Here is a 13,433-nt window from a genome sequence, read left to right as displayed (position 1 = left end):
CAAGGGAAGATGGAGCTCAGAGGCACTCAGCTGAGGAAACAGTTTTATCACACGTGCAAGAATCAGTTCTGTTGTTTCAGAGTTAGCTTACTGTCTTTGTGAAGCCCTCATTTCTTCAGCTTCTCCTATGTTAGACAAATTACTGAGTGGGAAAGCAATTAGTACTTAATGCTGTAATACATTAACCATTCCAAATCCAACAATTGTGATTTTCTCAGACATTGAGAAATAACATAAAGAAAAGCAATGTAGTATGAACAGTAGTTTGCATTGCTATGGTTAGTATTACTATTACCATTATTATTGTTACCGTATGTAAAAAAATAAAATAAAAAAGATGATATACGTATACCGTTAAGATTTTTTTTTTTATTTTTAAACTTGCTAAAATGTACTTCAGGTGTAATGCCGTGTTGATTTTCTGTTATTCTATTTGAATGACGGTTTTTCCACCCTCAAAAATGAAAACTGTTATCGTGGAACATGTGGTCAAGAAGCGTGACCGAGAAGGCCGAGAGCATCCTGGCTTGTATCAGAAATAGAGTGGCCATCAGGAGTAGGGAGTGGTTGTCCCTCTGTGCTCGGCTCTAGTGAGGGCCGCACCTCGAGTACTGTGTTGATCGAAGACATCGAGGTGCTGGAGCGTGTCCACAGAAGGGTTCTGAAGCTTGTTAAGGGTTTAGAGAACAAGTCTTGTGAGGAGCGGCTGAGGGAGCTGGGGTTGTTTAGCCTGGAGAAAAGGAGGTTCAGGGGAGACTTTATTGTGCTCTGCAGTAACCTTAAAGGAGGCTCCAGAGAGGTGGGGATCGTGCCCTTCTCCCAAGCCCCAAGTGATAAGACAAGAGCAAAAACCCTTAAGTTGCACCAGGGGAGGTTTAGCTTGGTTCTTAGGAACAATTTCTTTACCGAAAGGGTTGCTCTGGTGGGTTTACGTGGCAAGGTTTTGGTAGCAGGGGGCCATAGGGGTGGCTTCTGTGAGAAGAATCTAGAAGCTGCCCCACGTTAGATAAGGGCCCCGCTGCTGACCAGAGCCGAGCCAATAAGGTATGTTGTTTGCACCTCTGTGAGAGCATATTTAAGAAAGAGGGGAAAAAAAAATAACAAAAAAGACTGCTTCACAGCAGCTGGCAGAGAGAGAAGAGTGAGAAACAGCCTTGCAGGCGCCAAGGGCAGTGAAGAAGAACGGGGGAGAGGTGCTCCGGGCGCCAGAGCAGAAGTCCCGTGCAGCTTGTGGTGAGGACCATGGTGAAGCAGGCTGTCCCTCTGCAGCCCATGGCTCCCACATGGAGCAGATCTCCACACTGCAACCTGTGGACGAGCCCCCGGTGGAGCAGGGGGATGTGGCCTGGAGGAGGCTGCGGCCTGTGGAGGACCCCCGCAGGAGCAGACCCCGGGCCGGAGCTGCAGCCCGTGGAGAGGAGCCCACGCAGGAGCAGGGGGTCTGGGGGGAGCTGCCGCCCAGCCGGGGGGCACCCGTGCTGGAGCAGTTTGCTCCTGTGGTACAAGAGCCTGTAGGTACGGAGCCATATAGGTACGGAGCCTGTGGTACGGAGCCATGTGGGAGCAGTTCTTGAAGAGCTGCTGCCTGTGGGCAGCCCCCTCAGGATCAGTTTGGGAAGGGTGGCATCCCGTGGGAGGGACAAAGTACCGGAAAATTTTTCAGAAGAAACAAGGTGTTTAACAAGGAAGTATATAGTTTCCTTTTAAGGCTTCCTGGGTAACTGTGGTTATTTCATATTCCCAACTCGGAGGAAGAGAATTGTTGATTTCACCTTCGTTTTTCTTACAGGGAAATGAAAGGTCAACAGCTCTGAAAGTAAGAGGAATGTATCAGAATCAAGCTCTTTTTGTCTGTAATCCTTTCTTAAGGAAAAGATTTATCACACGCCTTCCACAGATGTATGGTAGTAGAGAGTAAGTTTTGAACTAATCTAATTAAAGTCAATTGGGGGATAGTGGTACTTCTCGAATTGTTTCTGAGACATACGCATCAGCAACAGAGAGCGTTCGGTTGTCATTGCAAGGGGCCTACGGTAATGACTTCCGAAACAGAACTGAATTATGTCACAGTGGCGCTTTGGCACAGCTGCCTCCTTCGCGGCCACACAGCCCGTCCCAGCGCACGTCGCCCTCCCGCTCCTCCGTGGAGCCCCCCCGCCGCCTCAGCAGCCCCGCGGCGGATGCCCCACGGCGGAGCCGCGGCAGCCGACCCGCCCCCGAGGAGCACGAGCCCGCAGCCCTCTGCCCGCGCCGCATCGGCGGGGGAGCGGCGCCGCCAACGGCCGCCGACCGCCGCTCAACGGCCGCCACCGCCGCGGGGGCTTCTGGGGTGAGTGTGAAGTTGTGGCCAGAGGGATTTCCTATTCCTAAGGTGACCTGGTGGACACCAACTTTCCTAGTAAATTGCTGACGTTGCTGAGGAGGCAGCAGTAGCAAAGCCCTTGTTGATGAAGATACAGCAAGTCTGGGGAGGCTTTGGCATTTCTCTGCAATGCTGCTCCCTGATTGTGACCCGACTCAGATTCTGAATGAAGCAAAGCAAGCTAGAGGAAAGCTGTATGTCCTGGGAATTTATTTTTATTTTTTCTTTCTTCACTTGTAAGAAAATCTAAATCTTTAAACCATTTGTTTGAAAACACAGTTTTATGGAAATGATTATGGGTGTGCTTAACCAAACCTTGTTTGGAACCTGTTTAACCTCGCTACAGTTATAGGAGACCTATGCTCAAATTTATGCTTACCATGATAAAGCGGTATTCTTTTGGTATTCTTTCCTTTGATGACCGCAGGTGAGGTTGAAAAGAGTTTTCAGTATGATTCTTCTTTTCCTTTGCAGTATCCCAAACTCCATATTATAGCTGATCTTCATCTCTGATCTTAAAAGCTTCACAGGCCGAAAGAGAATTGAGATGAGGAAGGAAACAGAGAATGCTGATGAATATTTCCAATTACCACCCGTAAGTTTTGTGAAAGGATCAGGTGCATTTCTGTAGTGGTAGAAAGTTTAGTTGGAAACACTTCATAAGTCCGTCAAATACAATTCATTTTTCTCAGTTAGAGCAATCACGTTGTTTAGACTACTGATAAGGTATTTGTCTGTAGGCAGCTGCCAACCTGTACAGCTAATCAAATTAAGCCCTGAAAAAAACAAACAAACAAACAAAAAAACCACAACAAACTAACAAAATCCGTAAACATGCAGTTTATTGAGTCCAGCTGTCTCATTTCAAATCTCATGGGTTTAAACAAGTTTTGGGTGACTCCAGGGCTGGGTTCCCAGGGAGACTTTCTTTAATTCCTGGCAGCTCAGCCATAAGGACAATACAAGGCCCTGCTTAAAGACAATCTTTAGGCTGCTTCTAGATCAACAGTTTATTTGGTTATTCCACGACCTCATCTCCACTTGCTTAGAAGTTGTGAAAATTGGAAGTACACTTAGTGTTTTTCATTCACGCTGTGTAAAATGGTAAGAATTTTCACTGGCTATAAAAACAGAAATGACAAAGAGACCCTCTCTGGGTCTTCAGAATGCTCACAAGGTCACCCAGACTGGCTAAGTAGAGATGCTCTAGTATAGATTGAATATAGATGCAGTACAGATGGTGGTAGAGATGCTCTAGCATAGACGTGACACACTTTGACAGCATCTTTTCTCTGACAGCAGCTTATGTCTTGGCTCTTCACATCAAGCCAGAGCAGTTTCTTTGCCTCCGGAACCTGCAGACTGACCTCTCGTGTGTATCTGTGGTGGACTGAGGGTAATGTTTGTAACACACACTGATGCTGCATTCACTGTAACTTTCAGAAAAGAGAGCAAGAAGCTAACCTGCATAGCAGTTTCTTAGGTTTCTGTATGTATATATATATATATATATGTGTATAAATATATATGCGTATATATTCAATTATTTATTTATTCATTTAAAGATATCTTTCGTTCTCTAAAATGAATCCTCTGACTGTTACTAATGTATGGGACATACCTTGACACTATAATGGTGTATAAATACTTTTCATCTCATCCTTGCTATTGTTACCGTATTTAAAAAATAATTGTGAATATAATTACCTGCTTTTATTCTTTTTTTTTTTTTAAAAAAGCATATATATACGTATTCTATTATAAAATCCTATAAAAAGGAGTGAACTGAAAAGGAAAGAGAAACCAATTTTAATTTCTAAATTAGCTATCTAATCCTGATAGATTCACTCCCTTCCAAATATAGCTCAACAAATGAAACAGTAAAAATTCACGTAATATTTCTTTTATAACAAGATTTCATTGCACAATAGTTCTTTGCCTAACCCTGCAATAACCCCACAGGCATTGCAATTGCTTACTTGTTCTTCTCCTTAACTTGTTTTTAGTGTTTACTTTTCTAACCTATCCTTAATGTTCCAACATTGGATTTATTTACGTCCTTAGATATCAAGAGAATAAGGCATTTGCTTCATAGGACAGTACTTTGATGCTTTCCAGGGCTAATGGCCAAAGTTCTCGAAGCCCTTTTCATCAGTGATTTATATATTTCTCAATCTTTCCATCTTCACTTAGAACTCTTAACTTAATTTAGGTATTAGGTGAAAAAGAACCCCCAAACCAGCTGAAGCCATATCAGACATAGTAAGGACATGCGTCTGGTAGGAAGTAATTCAGAGTGATCCCATGGTGTACTTCAGGCAGATTTACTCTGGTCCTCTGGACTAAGCATCCCCAAGGGCTATTTCAAAGCTCTCTGAATGATCTGTCATTATCTCTTACACTGTAGTCTCCATTAGGAAAGGGTAAATATTCATTGCCCATGTGGAAAGGAACTACTCATTTAGTTGTTTCTAACCAAAATCTCTTTATTGTGTTCTATTTACAGAAACCACTTGGCTAGCCAAACTAAATCATTGAAAATGGAAGCAGTGGAACTACTTCAAAACCGTGCTTCTGCTTCTAAGCAGAACTGTAATGTAGGTAGGGACATAGCAAGAGGACATGTCCAAGGCAGGCTGGAATCGAAAACCACCTGTGCGAGCCACAGAAAGAAGTCAGCGATTCCCAGTTTGAGACTGTTGCTTGACTAGTAACACAGCAGCTGGAACGCTGATGATTACTGCTGATGGATTCCCATGAATCAGCCAGTGATGCAAGCTACGAGAACAACTGAAGCAATTTGAAGTTACGCTTCTCCCTGTTCTGCATTCAAATTTGTGAAAGAAAGGAGAAGAGAGGAGAAGAAGACAGGAGAGAAGGAGAAGAGAGGACAAGACGGGAGGGAAGGGGAGGGAAGGAGAGAGAATGAAGCGAAGGGGAGGGAAGGGAAGGGGGGGGAAGGGGAGGGAGGGAAGGGAAGGGAAGGGAAGGAAGGGAAGGGAAGGGAAGGGAAGGGAAGGGAAGGGAAGGGAAGGGAAGGGAAGGGAAGGGAAGGGAAGGGAAGGGAAGGGAAGGGGAGGGGAGGGAAGGGAAGGGGAGGGGAGGGGAGGGGAGGGGAGGGGAGGGGAGGGGAGGGGAGGGCTGCGGAGGGGAGGGCTGGGGAGGGGAGGGGAGGGGAGGGGAGAGAAGGGAAGGGGAGGGGAGGGGAGGGGAGTATAGGGGAGGGGAGTGTAGGGGAGGGGAGTGTAGGGGAGAGGAGGGTAGGGGAGGGGAGTGTAGGGGAGAGGAGTGTAGGGGAGAGGAGGGTAGGGGAGGTGAGTGTAGGGGAGCATAGGGGAGTGTAGGGGAGGAGAGTGTAGGGGAGGGGAGTGTAGGGGAGCATAGGGGAGGGGTGCTTAGGGGAGTGTAGGGGAGAGGAGTTTAGGGGAGGGGAGTGTAGGGGAATAGAGGGGAGGGGAGGGTAGGGGAGGGGAGGGGAGGGGAGGGGAGGGGAGGGGAGGGGGGGGGAGGGGAGGGGGAGGGAGGGAATGGGAGGGGAGGGGAGTGCTACCCTAAATAAAATGGCCAAATAAATGACATTTTGGATCTGGAGCCTACTGGTTTTGTTGCCATTCATTCCACAACCTGATTTATCACTGCAGTCTTTGTATTGCACAGTGCCATTGATGGTTTGGCATGCACAGAGGTGGCTGAGTATTTTCAGAAATAACTTTCCTTAATAACTGAATCAAGACTTTGCTGTAATGCAAAAGATCAGGTGATTGATTAGCATACGGACGGCAGCTGAGCAGGGGAAACAGCTTCAAAACTTCCAAATGTTTTCTTTATACAGAACTACGACTCCTTCTCTGCTCTCTGGTTATGAAAGTTTCTGTCACCTACTTAGTAAGCAGAAGCAGTAAAATGGGATTTTAAGCATAAGTGCCGGTTAGAGGAAGCAATCACTTATAGTTAGTCCAGTGTTTGAAGAGAGTTGATCTGGCTTTCCAAGGAGCATATACTAGTGCAAAGCAACCGATTTATCCGACTCTCCAATGAAAGAAAAGGAAGTGCAAAGCAGCAAATGCTTGAGAGAGGGAAAGAGAGATGCAGCTCAACTGTCTGGGGGGAAGAAGGCAGTCAGCTCTTAACAGATTATTTGCCATCTAATTTGTTTCTCAGAAACGTAACATTTATTTAAGACAGTAGCATTTGACTACATGTGGTGCTAATGGAGGTTAAATAAAAGACACAAGGGCAGCAAAATCCCTCACTTGCTTCTCACACAAGGACAAAACTGTTACCTGAGAGAAAAGCAGATCAATTTCTCAAATCTCACAGCACTTTCTGACACCATTGGCTACGGGTTACCTCTTAAGCATTTGAAGATTTCAGTAGGGCTGACCGATCGAGGTGGGGATAGGTTTAAATCACACTTGTCAATGTGCTATTAATTTGGAACCACAGTCATTTTTTTCCCCAGACCTGTTAATACGCTAGGCAGTCCCAGGAAGCGTAAAACTTTGAGCCGTGCTCTCCAGCATTTGCATTCTGCACTTTCTGTAGGTTCTGTATTCTGTCATCAGAATTCTAACAATCTCCTCAACAGCATACAGACACAAAATCCACAGACCCAGATAAAACAGCCTCCCATCTGGTTGTATGATTGTCAGACGTGCATTCTTTTATATTAACTGGTTCTCAGCATTTTAGGATAGATGACTACCCAACACTGAACTGTCTCAAGTTTCCAGACTGAGACAGCTTTGTAGAAATAAGAGAAAAAAATCATTACAATTGGCCTAGCATGGAATTCATTTTTAAAAGGTTTGGTAGAATATACTTGTAGGCTTCAAAACTAGGACACCATCATCTGAACACTCCTTCATCTACACGATATTCTCCAGAAATACCAAACTTTTAGTCCTGCTAGTTACAGCTAATCAGTCATATTAGCTAATCAAAGTAGCTGATCAGTCTACTTGAAGTCTGTTCTGAGCTCTACAGTGTTGGTCAGCTACTGACTTGTGGAAGTCAGACTCTGTCTACAACCTCGGAATGGTTATAAAGCAGGTATGTTTATTCGGCGCTGCGCACACACGCCGGCCGCAAGGGGGATAGCTCCACCTAACTTGCACACCAACGGTTGCTGCCAGTGTGCTTCTGTTAGTGGGACAAATCCATCTTCATTTCATTTCCCCCATAAGTCGCTTGCATAGTCATCAGGTCTCCGAAGAATCAGTCAGGTAGGTTCCCGCCTCTATTCGTATGGGTACTCGAGTCCTTGGGTGGTCGTTAACCAAGAGGTCGTTTTGTTGCATAATTCTCGAAAACCCCATGAGGTGTCATCTTGAACTACCTTATGGAGGTAGATTTCAATATACGTATATAGGACTTTTCAAATACGTATATACATTTAGAGAGAGAGAGATCAGTCTCAATTCGTCCTGCCTCATTTACATACAGACAGCAACTAGTATTTATTCAAGTGCATACTTCCCCTTGGGAGGCAAATCAAAAGTCCCCTTCTGTCTTTCACCTTTAGTGGGTATTGCTTTTAGCATACCTTGGGAGCATTTTCCTTTAAATCAGGTTTTTTTTTTACAGGCACGACATTCTTTGCTCCCCAAGGTATTCCTGTAGCCCCCCAAACACCCACATACACTTGCTTCATAATTACACCCATTCAGGGAGTCCTATCTGGAGCTTTCTCTGGACTCACCACGGATAGATAGACTTCAGAGCTTAAGATGTTACTTTGATTTCCATTTGCCCTTGTTCAAAAGAAAGTTTTGCATCCAATTTTTCCAGCAAGTCCCTTCCTAAGAAGGGCCTTAGCAAATCGGGTAAGTATAAAAATTGATGGATTCCCATCGTTTTTCCCCAATTTCAATTTCGAGCATTGCAAAAAAACGCCTTTGCCTTTTGGCCAGTTGCTCCTACTACATTTACAGACCTAGCGCTTGTCCACAATCAAGTTTTGCATTAACACAGGGAAAGAAGCTCCCATATCCAACCTAAAATCCATGCCTCTCTCTTCATTCCCTAGCTTGCTTTCAACCAGTGGATCTGCTAGGCTACATGCCCCAGGTCCCCGCCATGCCTGCTCTGACTGTTGCAAGTTTAGCCTGCAACCTAAGACAATTTCCTTCTGATATCAGGGGCCGACAGTCCTAGAAAGAGGCTAGCCAAGTGCCTCTGTTTGTCTTCCAAAGCCAGGTCCAAATTGGTTTTGTTTTTTTTTTTCTTCATTGCATTTCAAAGCTGGTCCAAAAATTCCGTAGCGGTTTCTTTTGGACCTTGGTGGAACACATTCTCAATTCCCAATTTACCCAGATTTGGGGATTTACCAGAGGCCCCACAGGGCTCACACCCCTGATTTTGATATCCTCTTTCCCTGCTCATTCAACTGCAAACAGCTCTGTCAAATACCACATGCCACACCTTTAGCACCTTCAATAACCCTTCCAAGGCTTCTTTTTATCTTTCTCCAGCCTGTACTTTCACCAAAGGCTCAGTCAGGGGCCAACTTAATTCCAGACCTTCTTCCCTCCACGATGCTGAAACAACATATCAGTATACAACATTTCATCCCATTCTCCTTCTCTCCTCAAAAACAGCACTCATTGCAAGACAGTGTTATAGGCGATTGATCCATCAAGCGCCCATTTAGCTCCATCCTCAAGCTTGTATAGTGGCCACCCTTGACTGCAATACTTGAGGAGAGTCCTCTTGCTTTCTGCGCCCCCCACTTCCGACAATATCCTTCCAATGTGCCAATATGCACCCAAGGGGGCTTTTCTTTAAAACGTCTTTGTTCTGGCTATTGCCCATCTCCTTCATTTCCTAGCCCCCTTTATTCATCATTCCTATTCCTTATTAGTTACTGTCCCTCGTTTCAATTTCCACGCAAACCTTTTATTGCGGGTTTTTACCGCCTTCTCCCAACCTTCTTCCCAAACCTCCCAGTTCTCTGGGATTAAACTTTTCTTTCCACATACGATCTTTACGATTTCAGATTCTTGATGGGCCCTGTCGCAATCCTAAGTCCACGGGACTTTGGGAAAACACTTGGGACACTCAGCCTTGCCTCTGCTACACAAACAATACCACCTTTTCTCACAAGATTTACGTTTCAACAAGACCCAAGCTGAGTGCCAATTTTTCTCATGTCCTTTGTCAGTAAGCCCCCACACAAAACAAGGCATCACTCCTACCTATCCGTCAACAGCAGGCTTCAAAAAGGGATTGGGGATAGGTTGTTCCCAATCTAAGGCCACTTTCTGTCCGCTGGCTGTTAAAAAAGAACATAACCGCAAGTCAGGACTCCCACCGGCTTCACAACAACACTGGGTCTCTAACACACGCACCCTTACACAACTACTTCCAACACAAAATACCCGGACATTTACAAATAAGACGTACAATTATTACCACTCCTGCTCTCCAGCAGCTGCAGATATGACCCACGTAACCCTGTCACAATCGTGAGGGGCCCGCTTACCCTTCTCCTGCTTCTTAGACTGTCACTAGCAGGTCCGTCCTGGCTCCCAACACGGGGATGCAGCGGTGACCTCGGATTTGCTCCGTCTGCTCCCCACATCGCTGGCGGCCGCCCTATCGCTCAGCAAATGCCCCCGGCCGCTCCGTCGCTCAGCCTGTAGGCTACCCTCCTCCCGGACGCGGACTACGCCGTGCGCCAGACGTCTCTGCGCGGTTCACCAGCGGCCCCGCCCAAGCGCGGGCGTCCCCTACGACTTCCCGGCCCCCTTTGTTAAACATCCCGCTTGTCCGCGGCTTCGGGAGGTCGTTGTCTGCTCCCGCGGGGAGCGGCTGGGGGCGGAGGCTCCTCCGAGGAAAATAAATAACTAAACAGCTATAAAGCAGGTATGTTTATTCGGCGCTGCGCACACACGCCGGCCGCAAGGGGGATAGCTCCACCTAACTTGCGCACCAACGGTTGCTGCCAGTGTGCTTCTGTTAGTGGGACAAATCCGTCTTCATTTCATTTCCGCCGTAAGTCTCTTGCATAGTCATCAGGCCTCCGAAGAATCAGGCAGGTAGGGTCCCGTCTCTATTCGGTTGGGTACTGGAGTCCTTGGGTGGTCGTCCGGCGCACTCCGGTGGTCGTCTGTCGAAGAGCAGAAGTCTTCCTCGCTGCTAATCTGGCCTTTCCCGTCTTTGACAGACTTCATCGGTCAAGCCAGTTCTTGCTGGTGCCATTATCTACGCATACAGTCTTTTACTCCCTTATCTTTGGGTCGTTAACCTACAATTGTGCTAGCTGAGACCTAGGAATCACCATCCTTTATCTTGTTCCCTGTCTCACTACAGAGCTCGCTCTAACATCCCTGGTGGAAGGAGAACGCTTTCTTACCTGACAGGACTGCTGTGCATGGCTGTCCTGCGTCTCCATTGATCAGACTCACAGGGAAGTAAACCAAATGAGGATGAAACAGCTTTACCTCTGGACGCATCGTAGTATGTATTGAAATGGGACCTGTAAGAACAAAGTGCATTCTCAAGTGAGTCCTTTCCCATTCATTTCCTGAGCCACCGGGAAACTCTTACAGAAAATTCAGGCAAACAACTTCCCTGCATGGAAACCTCATGTCGTCTGTAAAACGAAGCATTTATCCTGGGATATTCGGTTTTTCCACATGGTATAAGCCTTCCTGCTCTCACTGCCCTCGGTTTTTCTTTTCTTCCTAAAGTTCATTTCTCTGGCAAAGCAATGCAATCCTTGAATTAAGACACCTGTGAAAAACTTAAGAAACTTCCTGGTCAATAACTTTCTTCAGACAGCGTCAATGATATCACAACAACCCAGACTTATTTAACTTTTTCTTTAAAATATCTACCACAGATTCCGTATCATTTTCATGCAGACCAATCCCCAGCTTGATCATCTAAATTGAATTTGTTGCATATTAGAGATTTTTTTTATTATTTTTATTACAGCAGATGAAAAAACGCTCACTCTAAATCTTGCTGGCTTTCCATCACATCAGATTGACCGAGACACCCTGATTCCTTGTCTTTATTTGTTTTCTGCAGAATTCTCCTCTCTCTTTTGGTTCAAGTTCAACTGGTAAAAAGCTTTTCACTGGTTAGTACACTTAGCTGGCATACATTTTTGTTGCTTAAGATAACTGTTTTCATATTTTTCAATAGAATGTTGCCGTGATCTATTTTGTAAAGTCTAGAAAACAGACCCCCCTCCAAAAAAAAAAAAAAAAAGGAAAAAAAAAAAGAAAAGGAAAGATGCTTAGTCTTTTAAAATAAAATACTTATTCATTTGGCTGGATGGAGGAAGTTATATTCTATCCATGTAGACTGCACTCAGTAAAAATTTATGTAAAATTCTGCTGACAAATGGCAGAATCCAGCTTGACTGCTCTAGGAGAAACCCAGTTTATTTGGCTGCAGCTCTTCTTAGAACACTAAAGGCTGCATCTCTATTAGATGCTGGGATGGAGCAATAATGTAGTTTTGCAATAAAACTCCAGTAATCACATTTACTCCATCCAGTTGTAGTTTCAGAGAGGATTAGTGGTACTTGAATGAATGTTCTCTCTAAAGAAACAGAAATTAAAGATCTGTTTCAGGTGCAAGATCAATGTATTGCAACCCCTAAAGGGGATATATAAAAACCCAAACTAATCACGGATAGGTTTGAATGAAATTTTGCAGGCATTTTTGTCCAATGGCTCCAATTGAATCTAGTCCAAAGCTCCTATATGCTGGAACCACATGATGAGTATGTAAGGCCTTTAGCCTTAGCTGCTTTGACCTACTGATCTTCTCCAATTGGACTATATTACTTGTTACTATACCTCCAAGGGAACAGAACACAGTTTGGATAAATTCACAATCTAGAAAGAGCTCCGGCAGAAACATAGGTCTTCCTTGCTACCATCCTCATAGAAGGTGCAGCAGCCACAGGGCCACTTCATTCATTCACTCACGGAGCACCAATAACAAATACTCCTTGTTGTAATATTCATTTGTTGAAAAACGACATTATTGCTCCATCCCCACATCTAATAAAGATGCAGCCTTTGATGAATAGACTTTCTTTAGTGTTCTAATAAAAGTCATTGCTTATTAAGTTTAACTGCTTTTAAAAAGAATACTAATCTGAGGTCTGTACAATTTGCAGCACAGCGGTTGACCCAGACATCCTCAAGGGTCTGTCTGGAACGGTACTAGCTGGTAATAGTTTTGTTTCAGATGTATTTCAGCTATGCCCATTGCCTAGCACAGAAGCGGGAGAAAATGCCTATTTGCTGTTCTAGATGTCCAACACTCAATTTTAATTCCTCCTGAAGCTAGGGGTCCCAGCAATCCAAACCAGATGCCCAGCCTCCCAATCTAATGCATGAGGAGAGGGGCTCTCTGAAACACCAGCACAGACTAGGTAAGAAATACCCTGAAAGCAGCCCTGTGGAGAAGGACTTGGGGGTACTGGTTGATGAGAAGCTCAACATGAGCCAGCAATATGCGCTTGCAACCCAGAAATCCAACTGTATCCTGGGCTGTATCAAAAGCAGGGCAATGTGGAAAAAAAAAAAAAAAAGAAAAAAAAAAAGAAAAAGAAAAGGAAAAGGCCTTAACACTGTGCAAGGCCTTCTCAGCAATAACTAAAACATTGGAGTGAAGCCAGGATTGCTCTGATAGCATTCTTCATGATCCAGCACAACTGAGTGCTCTCGCAAGATCAGGTTCATTTCTTCTGAACCAGTCCGTTCAGAAGGAGGCTCCCGTTTCCTTAAAAATCTCCAAATTCTAACAAAATACATCATTCATGCTTCTGTCAAGTACACACGGATTTCTTCTGTTTTATCATGGACAGCGAGCTTAGGGAGACCGAATCTATACCTCAGTAATGGTCTTTAGAGCCACAAGGGAAGATGGAGCTCAGAGGCACTCAGCTGAGGAAACAGTTTTATCACACGTGCAAGAATCAGTTCTGTTGTTTCAGAGTTAGCTTACTGTCTTTGTGAAGCCCTCATTTCTTCAGCTTCTCCTATGTTAGACAAATTACTGAGTGGGAAAGCAATTAGTACTTAATGCTGTAATACATTAACCA

The 13,433-nt window shown here is 45.0% G+C and overlaps 2 long non-coding RNA genes across 3 annotated transcripts; both read left to right on the top strand.

Moving 5' to 3' along the window:
• The first annotated feature begins 2,106 nt into the window (after positions 1-2,106).
• On the top strand, positions 2,107-4,961 carry LOC121061724. 2 transcript variants are annotated; one of them, XR_005815230.1, is made up of 4 exons: positions 2,107-2,556; positions 2,837-2,957; positions 3,662-3,758; positions 4,869-4,961. It is a non-coding gene; the product is annotated as an uncharacterized LOC121061724 (long non-coding RNA). The 2 variants fall into 2 exon arrangements; XR_005815229.1 differs by lacking the exon at positions 2,107-2,556 and having other exon boundaries at positions 2,690-2,957.
• A 5,813-nt stretch (positions 4,962-10,774) lies between these two features.
• LOC121061726 lies at positions 10,775-13,077 on the top strand. The gene is made up of 3 exons (XR_005815233.1): positions 10,775-10,866; positions 11,303-11,450; positions 12,673-13,077. It is a non-coding gene; the product is annotated as an uncharacterized LOC121061726 (long non-coding RNA).
• The last annotated feature ends 356 nt before the right edge of the window (positions 13,078-13,433 follow it).

This window comes from Cygnus olor, chromosome Z, assembly GCF_009769625.2.
Source record: "Cygnus olor isolate bCygOlo1 chromosome Z, bCygOlo1.pri.v2, whole genome shotgun sequence".
NCBI lineage: Eukaryota > Metazoa > Chordata > Aves > Anseriformes > Anatidae > Cygnus > Cygnus olor.
This window is presented reverse-complemented; position numbering and strand designations above follow the sequence as displayed.